General features: G+C 43.0%; 1 protein-coding gene and 1 pseudogene across 1 annotated transcript in view; one reads left to right on the top strand and one right to left on the bottom strand.

Annotated features, from left to right (window-relative positions):
- Window positions 1–17,864, bottom strand: part of mapk8ip2 (mitogen-activated protein kinase 8 interacting protein 2) — a 186,397-nt gene that overhangs the window by 75,716 nt on the left and 92,817 nt on the right. The gene's annotated exons all lie outside the window — the stretch shown is intronic.
- Window positions 1–17,864, top strand: part of LOC132887334 (uncharacterized) — a 52,918-nt pseudogene that overhangs the window by 2,420 nt on the left and 32,634 nt on the right.

Below are 17,864 nucleotides of genomic sequence, written 5' to 3' on the forward strand. Positions count from 1 at the left end.
CTATTAGTTTTTTAAAAATAGAACGATTAATGAATTTAGTGCCATGTGGCCCTAAATTCTCTGCTATTTTTTCATGCTTCACCATGACCCAATTCAAGATACTACGTCATGCATCACGTGGTGGACTTTCCCCATTCGCACAAGGCATTGTGGGATACAAATTTGAAACAGGGGAGAAAAATGGAGGACGCAAATGAAACAAAAGACTGACTACAGTAACGGAAAGCGAGAAGAAAAGACGTTATGTTATATACGAAGGAAAGGAAATGCAGGACCAAACTAATAAATATCGGTGGTCAGCGAGCACCTCGGTGTGATCAGCTGTTCATTTAGCGACAGAATGATGGAACTGTCAGTGCACCGTCAAAGGTAAACCTGTAGATGGCAGTAATGCAACGCTGGATGCCAGCTGCCATAAAACCCAAAAAGAAGAAGAAGAAGAAGATAAACCTGCGCATGCACACAAGGACTTCCTCTGTCTGCTTGACTGCACGAAGCGAGTGAGTTCATGCACATTATTTGCTCAGGAATCCCCTCAAATTAAAGAATTTCCCAGCCACAGAATGGCCTGTTTTTTTGTTTTTTTTGGAGATATTACAGAAATAAACATACATCACAATGACCAAATTTCAGAGGGAACTAAATTTCACCAATTTTATGAAATCGAAAGGCCGTCTAGCTTTAAAAATATAGTGCTTTGAAAAATATAGCGATTTTGTTCATTATTGTTTTGATGTGGATGGTTGGCTAAACCTGCATGACTCGGATTGTTCAGCTCAGAACAGTCTAGCAGTGCAGTAACTTTCGGTGCTGTGGACACCAGCATGTATCAGGGTCAGATCTACTGGACACCAGTGACTGCTGAGACCTACTGGCAGATTGGCATTCAGGAGTAGGTGCAATTCATCATAACGAGCTTCTTATGCATTAGTAACTTTCATCACTGGTCATTCTTCAAAAAAATAAAACAAAATACTTGCTGTACCAATCTTTCCTGCCATGCCTGAAGTTCAGTCATAATATAATGTTTGTTGTTCTTCTAACCATGAACACTAATCTGGCTCAGATTCCAGATTGAAGGACAGCAGACTGGCTGGTGCTCTCAGTATGGTGGCTGCCAGGCCATTGTGGACACCGGTAGCCCAGCCCTCAATGCCCCTAGCTTCGTCATCTCCTCTCTGATGCAGTATATTGGGGCACAGCAGAATGATTATGGCGAGGTACTCACAAACACTGACAGACTACATACAGTGAATTGCACAAGTGTTCACTCTTTGTACTGCTGAAACCAGGAAACAAAACTGACTTCTTTGGGATTATATGTCATGACTCTACATAATATTTAAGGGAAGGGTATCTATATAGTTTGCAACGCTATTGACAAATAAAACGCAACAATCATGATTGTGTTAGTATTCATCCTAAACTGGTTCTGCCATCAGAAATCACATAATTAGTTTAATCGAGCCCATGTGCAAGCAGTGACACGTCATCTCAATATAAATATGCTTGTTGCTGGAAGAGTTTGTTAGAGAATATAGCGAAATAAACAGCATCCTTGAAGCCATGGTCATAGGGGATGCCATGGCCTAATGGTGAGTGAAGCAGCTTTGGGACCAAAAGGTTACCAGTTCAATTCCCTGGATCAGCAGGAATGGCTGAAGTGTCCTTGAGCAAGGCACCTAATCCTCATCTACTCCCCAGGTTGCTCTGGGTACGTTGTATGTTGCTATGAATAAGAGCGTCTGCTAAATCCCTGTAAGGCCATTATTAAAAAATGTTCTGTTTCCGGTCCACCGGCCGAGTGAGTGCCGTTTGTGCGGGTGAAATTTTTTTTTTAACGCCGGTTTTTCGACATTTTTTTTCGGGTTCGTAAATCTAAAATCGAACTTGGCATTTCCGCATTCTCAGGGCTTTCCACTAAGGCTCATACTAGCCAGCCACGACAAATAAGTAGCCAGCCGGGGGGAGTAAACACAAAATAAACTCCAGTGCAGTTCCCAGGATTAAATGTATTTTCCACAGACTATTTATTTATTCACTTTATTCAAATACAAGGTAAAATGGCAGTAAATATATTTTTTTTCTTGCGTATTGCATCATGAGGCGTTCCTGGCTTGTAAATCTCTTATTTTCGGTGCATGACACATTCACGCCACTGAGCATGCTATGAATTAACAACGACAACGGTCTGCAGTGGGGCTACACAATTACACACTCAGCGAACATTTCTCCATTTGTGTATGAAAACACACTCCAACCACTCAGTTTGGTTTCATTTACAACCAACGGTGTCTCTTGATGCCAGCACGTAATTGAACGAGAGAAGACTGGTTTACCGGAGACAAAATAAGCGTCATCTCTGCTTCTGTTCCCTCCGACACACTACTGCCTCCGCCGAGTGCGCGCGCACTCTGAACTGAATCAGCTCTGCGCATGCGCCGTGCGGCACAAAAAAATGGCAGCCACCATGAAGGAAGGAGATCCGGAGTTTTCAAACATTTGCTTAAGTGTGAAATCGCAAAATGGTATTCTAGCGACAACAAAATAGTAAAGATTCAGAAAAACAAATCATTCAGTGATCATTTTAATAGTGTAATTTCATCCGAACTAGGCCTAACGGTCGATTTAGAACTACAAAAAGTCCGTGTGTCGGACATTTAAGTACCTTTGTAAAAGTTTTGCAAATGTTGCAGTCAGCATTTAAAATGCTAACTTAAAGTTTTTGTACAAGTTTCAGTTTATTTAACTGTCATTTTATTAAATGTGTCTGCTTTTGTAATAAAAAAGTACTGAAAGAAAAAGCAAACACAGCATTGTGATTTCTTATCCATCCATATATAATAAAAAAAATTAAAAAAAAAATCCCTCACTCCCGACTGAAATTTTTTTTTGCTCACAGGAAACAGATTTTTTTTTAAGGATGGCCTAATGTAATGCATCCTGCCAACCAAGGAGCTATCAATAAAAAAATCCCAAACGCAGATCAAACCAAATGTCAATGATTATGTTCGAGAACTCTTTATAGTCAGCCAATGTTGTAGTCGAGTCACTAAACCTCAAGTCCAAGTCATAAAAAAAAATTTCGAGTCTGAGTTCAACACTCCAACCGCGCCATTTGACGGTAGCTGTTCTAGCGCCATTAACATTAGTTTGTTCCTGAACATGACGTATGAACAGGTGAATGCGCTTCTCTTTGTCAGGGAGTGTGAAGTATTCTGTCAGAGATGGTTGGGAGACGGATGCAAGTGCAGAAGGTGTGATTATTAATACAAGTGAAGATGGTAAACAATCCAGAACGGCACAGGCAAAGTCATAAAACGGTGAAACAGGCAACAGGTCGAGCGAGGCACAAACAGGCTATCGTAGACTCGGCAGAATCAAAGACGAGAAACAGGAAATCAGGGATCAAGAAACCAAACAAGGAAATAAGGCTCGGTAATGTGTCAGCAACGCAACTCAATACTTCGCAAAATAAGCGTGTTTTCACAGTTTTTCTATCGGCACGCTGATTGCGCCTTAATCCTGTGCAGGTGTGAGTCGTTTACGGCGAGCGCGCAACAGTCTGCTCAGCGTGTGCTGTCCAGCGTGCACCCGAGAGCCTATCTGATGCACACGCCAAAGCACGCAGGTGTGACACTCTTGCACGAAATTAGTATAAAAAAGAATGTAGATATAAATATCTTATGCCAAATTATTATGGCATGTTACAAAAAATAAAGAAAAAATCCGAGTCCTCGTTTCCAATTTACGAGTCCGAATGCAGTTAATGCACGAGTCCGAGTCATCAGTGCTCAAGTCCAAGTCAAGTCACAAGTCTTTAAAATCAGGGCACGAGTCGGACTCGAGTCCGAGCCCTGAACTCGAGTACTACAAGCCTGTAGTCAGCTGCACAAAACTGTCAGTACTATTGCTGACTTGAATTTCTTCACAGCCCGTATCTGCGCATCAACACATCAACAAATCTTCTATCTCTGCCTGAACATCTGTCTCACTCTATTTTGCAGTATGTTGTGGACTGTAGCCAGGCTGACAATCTCCCCATTCTGACCTTCACCATCAGTGAGGTGACTTTCCCTCTGGCTCCTTCCGCCTACATCCAAGTGAGTTCCTCTCTCCAACTGTTGCTACACCAAACATTTATAGAATATACTCTGTTTTTCCAAGGAACAGTGAGGAACTTCATAGCCTAATTATCTTGTCCATATGCTCACAGGAGACCCAGAGTGGCTACTGCATTGTTGCCATCTACCCCACCTACCTACCCGCTCAGAACAACCAGCCTCTCTGGATTTTTGGTGATGTCTTCCTCAGGGTTTACTATTCTGTCTACGATCGCAAAAACAACCAGGTGGGTTTTGCCCAGGCGATCTGAACACCTCTACCAACATTCCCCAGACATCTCCAATGGAATCCACAGTCTTCTTAGCATCATCAATACCTGTAATTTGTCATATTACACTGAATTCCTAATTTTTCAATTAAAGGAAAAATCATACAAATCTTGTCTCGAGTTCTTTTTTTTTCACATGATTGAGGAAAGGTCTGCTCAATCACCACTTTCCCTACAACACTCCCACTTTCTCTGTTCTATTAAAAGCCAAATGAAAACAGTGCCCCTGGGTTTGACAGGCTTAATACTTTATTTTATTAATGGGATAAATACGGGGGCGGCATGGTGGTGTAGTGGTTAGCGCTGTCGCCTCACAGCAAGAAAGTCCGGGTTCGAGCCCTGTGGCCGGCGAGGGCCTTTCCGTGCGGAGTTTGTATGTTCTCCCCATGTCCGCGTGGGTTTCCTCTGGGTGCTCCGGTTTCCCCCACAATCCAAAGACATGCAGGTTAGGTTAACTGGTGACTCTAAATTGACCATGAGTGTGAATGGTTGTCTGTGTCTATGTGTCAGCCCTGTGATGACCTGGCGACTTGTCCAGGGTGTACCCCACCTTTCGCCCATAGTCAGCTGGGATAGGCTCCAGCTTGCCTGCGACCCTGTAGAAGGATAAAGCGGCTACAGATAATGAGATGAGATGAGATAAATACGACTTGGTGGCTGTCAGTATTTGAGAGAGCAACCATGTGTGGGAAACACTGCTATTAGTTTTGCGCTCATGAATCAAGTAAAGTCCTGTGTTCATGTTGAAATCATGCACCAGTCTATAGATTATTATCCCCCATCAAACTTCATTTGGGTGGGGGATACAGAAACGGGTTCCGTCCGTCCGGTCATGTTTTCGTTTCCGGGCCATATCTTTAAAACTACTGAAGATATCTTCATGAAACTTTGGATACATATCAAGTAACATGTGAACTGGTGCCTTTTGTTATTTTGAATTTTTGAAAAAAAAAGTATTTTTCACATTTTTACATCAAAAATAGATTTTGAATTAGTTTCTAAGAGCAATGTTTGTTTCCGGAGCATATATCCAAAACTATTAACGATATGTATTTGTAATTTGGTATACATGTTAACAAGGTGATGTAGATGTACCTTTTCATACTAAGAAATTTGAGAAATTAAAATTTTTCATGTTTCCATGGAAACAATTTCAGACTTCATCTCTCAGGTTAGTCTTAGGGGTAGGTTTTGTTTCCAGAGCAGAACTTGAAAACTATGAGTGGTATGGTCTTAAAAGTTGGTATATGTGTTGATTAAGTAATGTATATGTGCCTTTTGATACTAAGAAATGTGAGAAATTTTCATTTTGAGCTCACCTGGACCAAAGGTCCGGTGGGTTTATGCCATGGGCTGCTGAGGTCAGTGTAAAGAGGTAGGGTTGGTTTCCTGCAGCAGAACTTGAAAAATGTGACAAATAATATCTTGAAACTTGGTATATAGTTGGTATATAGGGCGGGGGATATAGATGACTCTGTCTTCTTGTATAGAAATAAACACATTTACCAACGAGACCATCAATGATGGTGTAGCTCACTCCGGCCCTGTCTAGTCCAGGAGGAACGATCTAAAGTGAGCCACCTTGTGCAATAAATGTTGCAAGCTACACTATATACAAACTGTATACAAGCTATATATAGACGCTACATACACCCTAGGAATACCTACCTACAGTATTTGCCAGAACGAATCCAAAACGGTGAGGAGTAAAAGCGATTTTTGTTGAACTGCTCATTAAGGCTTAATTAGTCCATAACTTCATGAATAATTGTAATTAAGCAAATCTGGGTAGAAGTTATATGCACCTTGGTACCCCAACTTCATGCCAGAAAGAATCAAAATTGGTGAAGAATTGAGAGAGAAGAAGCAATTTGTGTGGAAACTGCTTGTTAGGGCTTAATTACTCCATATCTTCATTATTAATTGCAATTATGGAAATTTTGGGTGGAAACTATATGCAACCCCGGCAGACGTACCTTCGTGCCAAAAAGAATAAAAATTGGTGAAGAATTGAGAGAGAAGAAGTGATTTTCATGAAATGTGGATGACGCCGAACAACAGACGACGGACGGATGACGGACAACACATGATGACATAAGCTCACCACCTATCGGCTGGATAAGCTAATAATCTGTTCTTAATGTGGACTGCATGCTATACAACAAATCAATAATACCTGATTACATAATGAGGAAACATCGTCTTGTTTTGAGAAAGTTATGTTGCCTAAACATGACACTTTGGCTATTCTCAAGTATAGTATTTTTAAGCACTTCTATAAATGGACAAGACTTTTTAAACGCTTGCTTCCTATATTTAGCATCGTCAAATACAAGGACATCAATCAATTAAGGCTAAAACGGTACAACTACCGACATATTCGCTTGAAGAAAAATTCTTGTTCTTCTGTCAACAGTCTACACAAACAGATTGACCAATATTCTGGTTTTAAATGTCGACTACCTGTGGCAAGCTGATGCCTTGTTTGACTGTCATCAACCTCACTGCTTAGCCTGTCTCATATGAACAACAAAATAGTGAAATGACATAAAATACAAATATGTTTTAATGAAAGCTTGTGTTTATATGGCATGGATAAACTATTTCATTCAGGGTTGTGCTGCCTTTATTTATAATTTATACAATCATTGCTGAAATAAAAAGCAATTTCTCAAAGACAAGGCTCTTCTTTGTCTCATAGTGGAGTTCCTTGCACGCAAAGTGGAGCTCCATACTAAAGAAAATATGGTAATGATACAGCATTTTAATGTTACAAGCATTTTTTTTTAGCAGACGCTCTTATCCAGAGCGACATACAACATAAGCAGATCAGCCCAGGGAGCAGTTGGGGTTTAGGTGCCTTGCTCAAGGGCACTTCAGCCATTCCTACTGTTTCAGGGAATGAAACCAGCAACCTTTTGGTCCCAAAGCTGCTTCTCTAACCATTACGCCATTGCTTAGTTAATGTATTGACCCGATTTTTGATGCTTTTTGTGACCGTACGACATCACATGGTGCCTGATCGTAAGTGCAAGACACCATATCTCATAAACACCTGACCACCAGAGAACAAAATGTATATCTTTATTTACATAAGATAGATGGGTTTTAATGCAGTGCTTATTTTTAATTTGCTTTTTCACAAATAACATGGGATTATTTATTAACACATTTTACAGAAAATATGGATAAAAAATATTGTTTTATTTTCATAGTGGGCAACGTATCTTTGCATTGTATGCTTTTTTTACCTGAAGAATTTCTTACTCTAGACACTTGTGTAAATATAATTGTTGTATAGTTCAGTAGCAATTATGAGCATCTTTCCTTAGTTGTAGATAATCTAAAACTACCACGGCTCGATATCGATTAGTTCTTATGTCCGATAATATTCGATGGTAACTATACAGTAATGATGTAAAGTAAAAGCCAAGTCAAATCAAGTTTATTTGTATAGCGCTTTTAACAGAAGACATTGCCGCAAAACAGCATTACAGAATTTGAATGGCTTCAAACATGAGCTAATTTTATCCCTAATCTATCCCCAATGAGAAGCCTGTGGTGACGGTGGCAAGGAAAAACTCCCTCACACGACACGAGGAAGAAACCTCTCGAGGAACCAGACTTAAAAGAGAACCCATCCTCATTTGGGTGATAACAGACAACGTGATTATAACATTTTTAACAGTTTTAACATAAAGTCTGTTTCGGTGAAGTTATAACTCTTCACTGATGGAAACTTGAGTGCAAAACTGTTCATGACAACTGCAGTCCTAAAGTTGGCAAGTCAACTGTAATCCTCAGCCATGGTTTCTCCACCATCACGAAAGTGCTGGTTCACTGCTGTCCACCAGGCACCCAGCAGAGTCACACCATAATAAAGGTTGTGGTGTTGTTTCTGGCACATGGCTTGTGATGGCAAAGAAAGGAATAAATATACGAAATATATTCGTAACTGTGATGTGTACTGTATCTCATTATTGGTATCACTGTCACAAGACAGTGCAGCAATTTAAAGATATGAAATACATGACACTACACAATTCAATGGTTCATTCATATACTATAATAGTATTATTCTATTCAGGTTGATATTGTGCCTTTGCAAATATTTATACACCACTGTGCTGACCCAAAATGTTTCTTAATCTCCTCCATGATGAAAGTGCATACATGTCAACCCCTTTGGGCATCCACCTGTAGTATCAGAGGAAGAAATCCATAAAATCAAGATAAAATCCTTATAGCCTTCGAATCACACCAAACTTTTATTTTGATGTACATTTGTACAATACACATTTACTGCTATCCTATTGTTCATGGGGTAGGCTGCTCCCACTCCAAAGGAAAATACTTTTCACAGACTCAGGGAAAACACTCAAACTCCACTGTCTGTGCACTGTCAGTCAAAGTGTAGGCTGCTCCCATTTCAATGGGATACTTTTCACAAAGACCATTTTTGTCCACAGTCAACTTATAAATAAAATTACAGATCATAACTTCTGCTCTTATTACACTTGTTGGTTGATCATCGGTCTTAGGCTTTGCAAACATCGTCATTTGTGGCTGATTCTGTTTCTGGTGCAAATTTCGCTGATGTAGTTTGGACCTTGTGTGTTCCCTCACGTCGTTAACTCCAGACGCCGCAACTTTTATATCTCGCAGTCGTGATACTGCACGAGGCTTGAGGAATAAACATCCGGTTTCACATAGTCTGGGTTATCTGCCCCTGCATACACGCTGTTCTTTGTCTATAAATCGAGCTTTTGTATGTTTTTGCGACGATCAGCTGACGATGTTCAAGTACAACCCCGATTCCAAAAAAGTTGGGACAAAGTACAAATTGTAAATAAAAACAGAATGCAATGATGTGGAAGTTTCAAAATTCCATATTTTATTCAGAATAGAACATAGATGATATATCAAATGTTTAAACTGAGAAAATGTATCATTTAAAGAGAAAAATTAGGTGATTTTAAATTTCATGACAACAACACATCTCGGCGGCACAGTGGTTAGCGCTGTCGCCTCACAGCAAGAAGGTCCGGGTTCGAGCCCCGTGGCCGGCGAGGGCCTTTCTGTGCGGAGTTTGCATGTTCTCCCCGTGTCCGCATGGGTTTCCTCCAGGTGCTCCGGTTTCGCCCACAGTCCAAAGACATGCAGGTTAGGTTAACTGGTGACTCTAAATTGACCGTAGGTGTGAATGTGAGCATGAATGGTTGTCTGTGTCTATGTGTCAGCCCTGTGATGACCTGGCGACTTGTCCAGGGTGTACCCCGCCTTTCGCCCGTAGTCAGCTGGGATAGGCTCCAGCTTGCCTGCGACCCTGTAGAAGGATAAAGCGGCTAGAGATAATGAGATGAGATGAGACAACACATCTCAAAAAAGTTGGGACAAGGCCATGTTTACCACTGTGAGATATCCCCTTTTCTCTTTACAACAGTCTGTAAACGTCTGGGGACTGAGGAGACAAGTTGCTCAAGTTTAGGGATAGGAATGTTAACCCATTCTTGTCTAATGTAGGATTCTAGTTGCTCAACTGTCTTAGGTCTTTTTTGTCATATCTTCTGTTTTATGATGCGCCAAATGTTTTCTATGGGTGAAAGATCTGGACTGCAGGCTGGCCAGTTCAGTACCCGGACCCTTCTTCTACGCAGCCATGATGCTGTAATTGATGCAGTATGTGGTTTGGCATTGTCATGTTGGAAAATGCAAGGTCTTCCCTGAAATAGACGTCGTCTGGATGGGAGCATATGTTGCTCTAGAACCTGGATATACCTTTCAGCATTGATGGTGTCTTTCCAGATATGTAAGCTGCCCATGCCACACACACTAATGCAACCCCATACCATCAGAGATGCAGGCTTCTGAACTGAGCGCTGATAACAACTTGGGTCGTCCTTCTCCTCTTTAGTCCGAATGACACGGCGTCCCTGATTTCCAAAAAGAATTTCAAATTTTGATTCGTCTGACCACAGAACAGTTTTACACTTTGCCACAGTCCATTTTAAATGAGCCTTGGCCCAGAGACGACGTCTGTGTGGCAGCGGGGGCGTGGTCAAGCACCGGTCTGTGACAGGAGGGCGGAGTCAGGGAAGGTAAGTGGCAGAATCACTACACCTGACGTCAATTAACCTGTGTTTGTGTGTCTTCCCAGTGACCGCGCCCTACTTAAGGAGGGAGAGCGAGAGCAGAGGGAGCTCGTCCCCCAACGAGACGCCGATTGTGTGTGTGTCTGTGGATTTAAAATAGTTGTTCACTGAAAAGTGTGGCAATAAAAACGCTGTACCAACCTGAACTCTGTCCTGCCGTCTTCTGTGCTCCGCCCCTCTATGAGAACCGTTACAGTCTGCACTTCTGGATCGTGTTTAGATACGGCTTCTTCTTTGAACTATAGAGTTTTAGCTGGCAACGACGGATGGCACGGTGAATTGTGTTCACAGATAATGTTCTCTGGAAATATTCCTGAGCCCATTTTGTGATTTCCAATACAGAAGCATGCCTGTATGTGATGCAGTGCCGTCTGAGGGCCCGAAGATCACGGGCACCCAGTATGGTTTTCCGGCCTTGACCCTTACGCACAGAGATTCTTCCAGATTCTCTGAATCTTTTGATGATATCATGCACTGTAGATGATGATATGTTCAAACTCTTTGCAATTTTACACTGTCGAACTCCTTTCTGATATTGATCCACTATTTGTCGGTGCAGAATTAGGGGGATTGGTGATCCTCTTCCCATCTTTACTTCTGAGAGCCGCTGCCACTCCAAGATGCTCTTTTTATACCCAGTCATGTTAATGACCTATTGCCAATTGACCTAATGAGTTGCAATTTGGTCCTCCAGCTGTTCCTTTTTTGTATCTTTAACTTTTACAGCCTCTTATTGCCCCTGTCCCAACTTTTTTGAGATGTGTTGCTGTCATGAAATTTCAAATGAGCCAATATTTGGCATGAAATTTCAAAATGTCTCACTTTCAACATTTGATATGTTGTCTATGTTCTACTGTGAATACAATATCAGTTTTTAAGATTTGTAAATTATTGCATTCCATTTTTATTTACAATTTGTTCTTTGTCCCAACTTTTTTGGAATCAGGGTTGTAAGATACACAAAATAAATTTAGGTCAGAAAATACTGAAAATCCGTAAGACTTTGTTTATACGCCCGTACGCCCTTGAAATGAGCTAAAATCCATATAATTTCCGGACAATCTGTATAGGTTGACCTGTATGAAAGTGTCTCAAAAAGCAGTAGGAAGACCTTGACGGCCAGCATGGCTGCCCTAATATTCTATATATCCTAATATTCAAGAGTGAGTTTTCCCAGTTTCGTGTTGCTACGTGTTGCTGAGATCTTTTCTCAAAACTTACTTCCCTCTTCTTAGACATTTTTTCAATAACTTTTAACCAGTTAGTCCCAAGGTAATACACAGTGGATGTATGGAGTCAATTATCTTCAATTTCATACAGGTCCCCTGAGCAGAGTAACCACATGCTGTAGTTCACCACATTAACTATGGATTAACTGTGACAACCAGAATAATTTTAAGTGTCCAAATGCTTAGTCTAATTTTTAACGTTACATCAATTATTTTTTCGAATTTTTAAACATAACAATCTAGTTTCGGGAGCTTTGCTTGAAAAGCGTGCATGTAGTACCTTCCTTTACACGAAATGTCACTTGGCTTGACATCTTTTCTAATGCAGTGAAGTACATACAATTGTAAAAGTGGTTTAAGTGTCCAAACTGTTTTTTTTTTCAGCCAATGTGTAATGATTAGATTCTTGGTAATACATTGGGCCACATTTATCTAAGTAAGAAGCATTTATTGCTTTGAAGTGCTTTCTATTTAAGGGTTGATTCCACCCCTTTACAAGCATATACAGTGTCTTGCAAAAGTATTCATCCCCCTTGGTGTATGTCCTGTTTTGTTGCATTATAAGCTGGAATTAAAATGGATTTTTGGAGGGTGAACACCATTTGATTTACACAACATGCCTACCACTTTAAAGGTGCACATTGTTGTTTTATTGTGACACAAACAATAATTAAGATGAAAAAACAGAAATCTGGAGTGTGCATAGGTATTCACCCCCCCAAAGGCAATCCTTTGTAGAGCCACCTTTTGCTGCAATTACAGCTGCAAAAGGGGTATACAGCTCTTGGGGTATATCTCTATTAGCTTAACACATCTAGCCACTGGGATTTTTGTCCATTCCTCAAGGCAAAACTGCTCCAACTCCAACTCCTTCAAGTTAGATGGGTTGCGTTGGTATACAGCAATCTTCAAGTTATGCCACAGATTCTCAATTGGATTGAGGTCTGGGCTTTGATTAGGCCATTCCAAGGTATTTAAATGTTTCCCTTTTAACTACTCCAGTGTAGCTTTAGCAGTAGGTTTAGGGTCAATGTCCTGCTGGAACGTGAACCTTCGTCCCAGTCTCAAACCTCTGGCCGACTCAAACAGGTTTTCCTCCAGAATTGCCCTGTATTTAGTGCCATCCATCTTTCCTTCAGTCCTGACCAGCTTTCCTGTCCATGCAGATGAAAAATATCCCCACAGCATGATGCTGCCACCACCATGCTTCACTGTAGGAATAGTTTTCTCAGGGTGTTGGGTTTGCGCCATACATGGCATTTCCCATGATGGCCAAAAAGATCAATTTTTGTCTCATCTGACCAGAGAATCTTCTTCCATGTGTTTGGGGAGTCTGCCACATGCTGTTGGGCAAACTCCAAACGTGTTTTCTTAAGCAGTGGCTTTTTTCTGGCCACTCTTCCATAAAGCCCCACTCTGTGAAGTGTACAGCTTAAAGTGGTCCTATGGGCAGGCACTCCCATCTCTGCTGTGGATCTTTGCAGCTCCTTCAGTGTTATCTTTGGTGTCTTTGTTGCATCTCTGATTTATGCCCTCCTTGCCCGGTCTGTGAGTTTTGGTGGGTGGACTTCTCTTGTTAGGTTTGCACTGGTGGCATATTCTTTCCATTTTGCTATAATGGATTTAATGGTGCTCCCTGGGATATTCAAATTTTAGGATTTTTTTTATAACCCAACCCTGATCTATACTTCTCCACAACTTTATCTCTGACCTGTTTGGAGGCTCCTTGATTTTCATGTTGCTTGCTTAGTAGTGTAGCAGAGTCAGAGTCCTTCCAGAACAGGGTGATTTATACATACATCATGTGACAGATCATGTGACACTTTGATTGCACACAGGTGGATCTTAATCAACTAATTATGTGGCTTATGAAGTGAATTGGTTGGACCAGCTCTTATTTAGGGGTTTCATATGAAAGGGGGTGAATACCTATGCACACTCCAGATTTCGGGGGGGGGGGGGGTAATCTTAATTATTGTTTGTGTCACAATATAACAAAAATTTGCACCTTTAAAGTGGTAGGCATGTTGTGTAAATCAAATGGTGCTCACCTCCCCAAAAATCCATTTTAATCTTGTCATGCAATGAAACAGGACAAACACCAAGGGGGATGAATACTTTTGCAAGACACTGTACTTTGTTTATCATATTATCATGAGTAAAGCCTGGTATTTGCTGGGTGTTTTCACAGGCCTATTGCCATCAGAGAAAAAAAAAAGCACTGGGATAGGAAAAAGCATAAAGACATGTGGCCCATGCATATATATTAGGGCCACACTGTGAGAATGATCTGTGTGTACGTTCAGCTAAATGAATCATAAGAATAACGATGAAGAGCTGAAGTGTCCTTTTGGCTTACTTCATCCTGTCATAACTTTCAGATAAGTTGTATGTCTTTACCAATCAGCTCCTCTGATAAAGGTTAAGTATATCAGAGAGTGTTAGGGAGCGAGGGAGAAGGGCAGCTATGAAGTCGTCCTCTGGATCCACTACTTTGGGTTTGATAGCAATAACCACAAGGTGGGGTTTGCCCAGGCTTCCTAAACACAGCGATACCAAATTCCCAAAAGCTCACATATACCAAAGATATATTTAATGAAAGCCACAGTTGCCTTAGCATCATCAATATCTGTATTGATTACAGTGACATTGGAAGATCTCTATGGTACGCTGTGATTAGCCAAAAGTTTTCTTTTTGTTTCTCCACCACCATTTCAAATTTTTCACAAATATGAGCAAACACAACACTGTCTTTTGGTGCTAAGCTGTTTTATTTTTTTCACGGTCCGGTTTCCATCAAATCCTGCTGTTAGGTTGTGCTGAGAATTGAACCCGGGTTGTTAATGTAGAAACCCAGCAAACACCCACTAGGCTAAGCAGAGGAATGACTCAAGTGCAGAGGAGTGAGATCAAAGCTAAAGTTCAATAGAGTTTATTTGCCCAAGCTCAGAAGTCCAGAAAAATCCACAGCTTGAGATAAAACAAATCCACAAAGGTAAATCCAAGCAAACAGGAGATACAAGAAAAAAAAACATCCAAAAGTTCCAAGAGTTCAAAAATCCAAAACCAAGGGAGAGAAAGCAAAAATCCAAATGCTCAGAAGATACAAAAATGGCAAAGTTCCAAGTAACAAAAAATAGTCAAAATGTCCCAAAAGAGCAATATACCAAAAACAAAAGTCAACAGGCAAAGGCATGCAGTCCAACAGTGACTCACCATAAAACAGCACAAAGACTCAGTGACAAGAAACACAAAATGGGGTAGTATAAATACCCAAAGTAATTGAACACATGACCAGGCAATTAAGAATGGGTGGGACAGTTAACAAGGCACATGACCATCAAAACAGAGAAGCACATGGCTGTCAAAATAAACACAAACCACCTAGCTGTCAAAACAAACATGACATGTCAAAGATACAATAGCGGCCTCTAGAGGCCAAGATTGTCACATAGCCTAACAGGACCCCCCCCCCAAGGAGCGTCTCCTGACGTTCCCAGGGCGATCAGGATGGGCCAAATGGAAGTCCCGACAAAGTCCTTTGTCGAAAACATCCTGAGCGGGGACCCAACAGCACTCCTCAGGCCCATAGCCCTCCCAGTCAACTAGGTGCTGGAGACCGCCACGGACCCGGCGGGAGTCCAGCAGGCGGCGCACAGTGAACACAGTCTGTCCACGGAGGATGTGGGGAGGCAGGGGATTCCTAGGGGCGGGGGCATAAAGGGACGACAGTACGGGCCGCAACAGGGACACGTGGAATGTGGGATTGATTCTCAGAGACCGGGGCAACTGGAGCCGGTAGTCAACAGGGTTCACCCTGCACACTACCTTGAAGGGGCCAACATAACGAGGGGAAAGTTTGCAGTTCTCTACCTGTAGAGGAAGGTCTTTGGCAGACAACCAAACCCGCTGTCCAGGGCAAAAGCTGCGGGCAGGCGGTCTATGGCGGTTGGCCTGAGTCTGGTTGGCCCTGGAAGTATGGACGAGAGTCCTCCGGACCTTGTTCCAGGTCTTATGACACCGTCTCAGGAAATGATTGACCGAGGGCACCCCAGCGTCCTTCTCCTGTTCAGGAAACAAAGGTGGCTGGAACCCAAATTGGCATTGGAATGGAGACAACCTGGTGGCCGATGACTGAAGGGTGTTATGGGCGTACTCCGCCCATGGCAACCAGGTGCTCCACGATGTCGGGTTGTCCATCGCCAGGCCTTGCAGGGTGGTTTCCAGGTCCTGGTTGAGTCTCTCAGTCTGGCCATTAGACTGGGGGTGGAACCCAGAGGGGAGGCTGGCAGTGGCCCCGATCAGCTTGCAGAACCCCCACCACACTCAGGAGGAGAACTGGGGCCCCCGGTCGGAGACGATGTCCTGTGGGAGTCCGAAGACTCGGAAGACATGAGTGAACATTAGTTTGGCGGTCTCAAGGGCAGAAGGGAGCTTGCATAGAGGTATGAAACGACCGGCCTTTGAGAACCTGTCGACTATAACTAGAATGACAGTGTTACCTTGTGAAGCTGGAAGGCCCGTGATGAAGTCGACCGCCACATGAGACCAGGGACGTTGAGGAATGGGCAGAGGATGCAGGAGACCCTGGGGACGCTGCCGTGGGTTCTTGCTTCTGGTGCACACTTCACAGGACAGGACGAATGACCTCACTTCTTTCTCCATGTCTGGCCACCAGAAGCGTCTCTTCAAGAAATCCAAGGTCCTCCGGGCCCCCGGGTGAGCAGTGAGAGGGGACAAATGACCCCACTGGAGGACCTTGGCCCAAGCTTGACGTGGAACGTATAAGAGACCAGGTGGACCCGTCCCAGGACCGGTGTCCTGGTGTTGAGCTTGTCGGACAGCCTCCTCAATACCCCAGCGGACAGGGGCCACAATCCGGGACACAGGGATAATAGGCCCAACTTCACTCTCCCTGTTAGTGGAAGAGAACTGTCTGGAAAGAGCGTCAGGTTTGGTGTTCTTCGAGCCGGGGCGGTACGACAGGGTGAAATTGAACCGACTGAAGAACAAGGCCCACCTAGCCTGTCGTGAATTAAGTCTCTTGGCTTGCTGGAGGTACTCCAGGTTTTTGTGGTCCGTCCAAACCAGGTTATGGATGTTGAGCTCCCTCCAGCCAGTGCCTCCACTCCTCAAGGGCCAGTTTGACAGCAAGCAGTTCTCGATCACCCACATCATAATGGGACTCCGCAGGACTCAGCCGGTGGGAGAAGTATGCGCAGGGGTGCAACCTTCCATCCAAGCGTTGAGAGAGGACAGCGCCGACGCCACTGTCCGAAGCGTCCACCTCGACAATGAAGGGTTGCGATGTGTCAGGAAGGACCAGAATGGGTGCAGTACAGAAGCAGTGCTTGAGGTCCTTGAAAGCCTTCTCTGCCTGAGGAGACCAGACAAAGGACCCCCCTGTCCTTTTGGTGAGGTCAGATATGGGCGCTGCTACCGAACTGAAGTTTCTGACAAACTTGCGGTAGAAGTTAGCAAATCCTAAAAACCGCTGAACTCCTTTCACGGACTCAGGAGTGGGCCAGTCCCGGACGGCCAGGGTCTTGGCTGGATCCATCTGAAGTTGTCCCGTCTGTACAATAAAGCCCAGAAAGGAGACCTCTGGGACATGAAATTCACATTTCTGGGCTTTCACAAACAGATTGTTTTTTAGCAGCCTCTGAAGAACCTGACGGACATGGTGGTGGTGCTCATGTTAGGACTTGGAGAATATTAGAATGTCGTCGAGGTAAACAAAAGCATATCTGTTGATCATATCCCTCAGGACGTCATTGATAAGGGCCTAAAAGACTGCTGGTGTGTTGGTAAGTCCAAAGGGCATCACTTGGTACTCATAGTGTCCCGATGGGGTGTTAAAGGCAGTCTTCCATTCGTCTCACTGACAGATACGAATGAGGTGGTATGCATTCCGTAAGTCCAACTTAGTGAAGACTGTAGCACCTTGGAGCAGGTCGAATGCTGTGGACATCAGCAGAAGGGGATAGTGGTTGCATACTGTGATCTTATTCAGGCCCCTGTAGTCAATACATGGTCGCAATCCCCCATCCTTCTTGCCGACAAAGAAGAAGCCGGCACCAGCAGGTGAGG

This window comes from Neoarius graeffei, chromosome 6 (assembly GCF_027579695.1).
Source record: "Neoarius graeffei isolate fNeoGra1 chromosome 6, fNeoGra1.pri, whole genome shotgun sequence".
In the NCBI taxonomy this organism is placed as follows: Eukaryota; Metazoa; Chordata; class Actinopteri; order Siluriformes; family Ariidae; genus Neoarius; species Neoarius graeffei.